We start from the raw sequence: 3,885 nt of genomic DNA on the forward strand, positions 1-3,885 counted from the left end.
GGTAATCAAATGGCACTGTAATAGGTACTAGAGAAAATTGAAGCTCATTCGTACAACTATGAACAGTGGCGGAGCCACCCCTAGACCTGGAGTGGCCCTGGCCCCCCCCTCTCCCCAAGATTTTTATACCTCTTCTATGATATTATATATAATATGTAGAATTTGTAATAAACAACTTATAAATTAAGTTAAAATTTCCTCTAAAACAAATTAAACATGACTCAATTAGAAATATTTAGCTCGGTAATTATTGAATACTTAAGTGTTTTATATACTTACATTTTCTACTTCGGCCCTCCCAACTTTATAATTCTAGCTCCACCCCTGACTATGAAAAAGGTGATTGCCTTTTTAATAAGCTTCAAAGGAAGAGCAAATCAACCCTCCCCTCGAAATCTTAAGAAACTATCTCTGAAAAAAAAAGAAAAAAAAAAGAGATATTTAGTCATATATCCATTCTTAGCACTAAAACTATAAATAAACCATACACTATTTAATTTCTATAAACTAACCCAAAAAAACCCAAAAAAATAATAGCTGACCATATTGAATTTAATTTTAATTATTAAATTACTTTGATGCCCCATTGAGTGTTTTGGACTTTTTTATGAGGTTTTTGAGTTGAGTTTGTTTTAAGAAATCAATAACAATTTTGTAATTTAAAAGAAGTTAAAAGTGTTTTTGTTATGTTGTAAATGGGCTTTGTGTGTGTTTCTAAAGTCCATTTCATATAGGTTTTTTATATATATAATTTCGGCTCTTATATTGAGTATTATAGTGAATCTCCAAAAAAAAAAAAAAAAAAACCCCTATGGAACTTAGCTCCAACCGCCAGCCCTTTTGGGGCTCCTCCTCTTTCTCCCATCCTCTCCTCCCTCTTCTGCCCCCATCTCTCCCCTCTCTCTTGAGGTTGTTTTACCAATTTTTTTGTTGGATTTTTCGCTTGGTTACGGTAGTGATTTCGTTGATGACTCTTGTGGTTTTGTTGTCCATGAAATCTTTGGTGACAACAAAAGAAGGAGAAAAGAGGAGCTAGTGTCTTTTGTGTGTTGGATTATTTATCTTCTATGCAATGAAAATGGATTATTTACCTTCTATGCAATGAAAATAACACAACTAGAGAAGAAAAAAAAAGAAAGGGAAACGCCCTAATTAAGCAAGAGAAAGTGATGCCACTATGTAAAAGAATTGTATTTGCTCCAGTATCTCTTTGGCATGTCTTGAGCTCCTTTGTTCCACTCTTGAAAACAACTCATTGCTAAGGTGTTCACAGATGTGTGCATCGATGAGCACTCTGCCCGCACTCCTACAACTGTTGGCAAGGGCTTGACCAACTTGAGCCGCATTATCTGGTTGGTTCACTACAAGGGGGCTTCCTCCGTTGAAAATCTCAAGCTTGTTTATGGTGAATGAGCCATCAGCTTCCACTACTTCCTTGAAGTCTTGTAAGCTTGAGGCATACTCAGGAAAGTTGAAACTATTGCGTTTCTCACTAGTGATAAGACCCTGCGAAAAAAAAGAAGATAATTAATCTACACACTCACATGTTTATGTCAAATATTTATTTTACTAAATTTATCCGCATATGGCCGATCACAAATTTCTTATAAAAGAGAGTGTCTTCCATCCGGTAGGTTGTAATTATATGCTCTCATAATTCATGACATGACAAATTTGGGATGGATTAGAGTTCAAACTGAGAACAAATGAATACACATTTTTGAACTCTTGCTCACAAAAGAATAATGTCCTAATATTATATCTAATATTTAATAAATGTGGTACATGAAACATTAATCATATATTAGGGTCAGAGCACGATTTTTCCCAGAAAAAAAGATGCAATTTACTCTAAAGTCATCAACACCAACCATGAACATATTGTAATATATAACCATGTGTATCACTCTGAGTAGAGAATCTTATGAACACTGATTTTAACTGATCCAAAATGTCCTTGTCCTGTAATATAATATTATGATTATAATTTTGTTTTAAAAAAAAGCTACCCAATTGATCCATGGTCAATAATATGGACCACCCAACAGTCAACAATAGCTGTTATTTTGCCGACAAAAATATCATGGACAAATTAATGGAGGGCTTGATCAATTTATGGGGGACCATCCAAGAATTAGCACAACTTAATCATGATCAGTGAAAATTCATAATAAGGTCTTGAATCCAATAACACCTACTCATGCATATCTCTATTTTTTTCCCCTCTTTCTTTTTCGTTTTGTTCTTTTACTTTTTGGTCTGCCAATTGAATCAGTGGGGTATAACTCAGTTGGTTGATCTATTCCACCTCTACCCATATGCGTAAAAGTTCGAAACCCCAAACACTCAATTAATATTTATGTGCAAATCCACCTCCCTCAATCACTTTTACTAAAAAATAGGAAAGCACAATAATGTGACTTAGCTATATAAAGCTTATATGGTATTATTTTGTGACAATGTATATATCATGATTACCCCCGACAAGATCATTCCCAAGGACCCTGAATGTGGGCCCCAAGAGAAGGCCTCAGCCACTTTGGTCAGTGGGGTCCACTGAGGTCCCGCCCAAACAGGCAAGAAACATGGAGCCACCTTTCTTGAGCTCCTTGGCTCTTGACCTGAGAAAGCTTGCCAAGTCTGTCTGGAACTGCTTCTTGTATGCAATGGCTGTGCTCTCATTTTCTCCATGAATGAACACCCTCCCTTTGTTGTAGGCTGCTGATCTCTTGTCTAGCACACTCTTTGGCACCTGGGTCCCACGCAACACACAAAAGAATTATCAATTAATACGAGAGGGCATCTTAAAAGAAATGCTAACGGGACTTCCTCAAAAAAGTCTCTACATAAACTTCTGCCAGATTATAATTTTCGGTCAAGAACTAATGTTAAGTACGTTTAGTCCTCTTTACACAATAAACATGAAGTGACAACAAGAAGTAATTAAGTGACTAATTATTAGCTATAAGCATCTATCACAACGAATAATGGATTAATTACCTGTGAGAGCCAATGCAAGGAAAACGCCAAGTGAAAAAGGTCAATGAACCTCGACGGGAAAAGCTGCCGGTAGAAGGAGCCGGGACTCCCACATCGAAGTAGGAGCGCCGGCTGTCGGCGGCAAGGGCCTCCTCCATGCTGCCGCCGTGGTTGCCCAGAGGAGGGAGGAGCTGGAAGAGGGTGTTGAAGTCATTGCTAGGGAGATCAGAGAAAAAGGCTGAGAACTCAGGTGAGTCATATCTCATATCCCAAGGCATCATAGCGCTTGGCCATATGCTTGATGATCAAATCTATGGTGTTGATGCTGTTGCTTCCACTTGAGCATCCAAGGTCCGCAACCACAAAGGGGACTTCTGGAGAGCTTAGCTGCACTCTGTCTAGGGTTTCTTTAAGCAGGCGAAGCATGGAACTTGCATGTTTGGCCTCAAAAATTAAGGACAAAAGTATTATTGGCACATAAATTAAGCAACTTGAAATTTTGAAAAAACAATTAATATAGTTAATGGACTAATTACCTGGGCTTTGGAATTGTTAGCATAGCTTAACTCTCCTTTGCCTCCTTTCGTGCTAAGTATCTTCTCGAGGTTTACACTTGAAACTGAAACATTGTCTTCCTTAGGAGCCATGAATATGATCAATAAATAAGAAGTATTTGAAATAAGATTAATACTGTGGTAAGGGTGAAAGAGAGGGAGGGGTGCTGTTTTTCAGAAGTGTGATACTAAATTATGATATAGAGCATTTTGGAATGCTATGATGCCGATCTTTAAGGACTCGTTCGTTAGGGAACACTAGACTAGAGTAGCAAAATGCCTATCTTTTATGTGCATTCAGGGCATAATATGAATATTGTTGACTAACTTGGAGGATTAAAGAGAATTATTT

The 3,885-nt window shown here is 37.3% G+C and overlaps 1 pseudogene; it reads right to left on the minus strand.

Moving 5' to 3' along the window:
* Positions 1–1,152: 1,152 nt before the first annotated feature.
* LOC117626149 lies at positions 1,153–3,626 on the minus strand (annotated as a pseudogene).
* Positions 3,627–3,885: the final 259 nt, after the last annotated feature.

Source organism: Prunus dulcis, chromosome 4, assembly GCF_902201215.1.
Source record: "Prunus dulcis chromosome 4, ALMONDv2, whole genome shotgun sequence".
In the NCBI taxonomy this organism is placed as follows: domain Eukaryota; kingdom Viridiplantae; phylum Streptophyta; class Magnoliopsida; order Rosales; family Rosaceae; genus Prunus; species Prunus dulcis.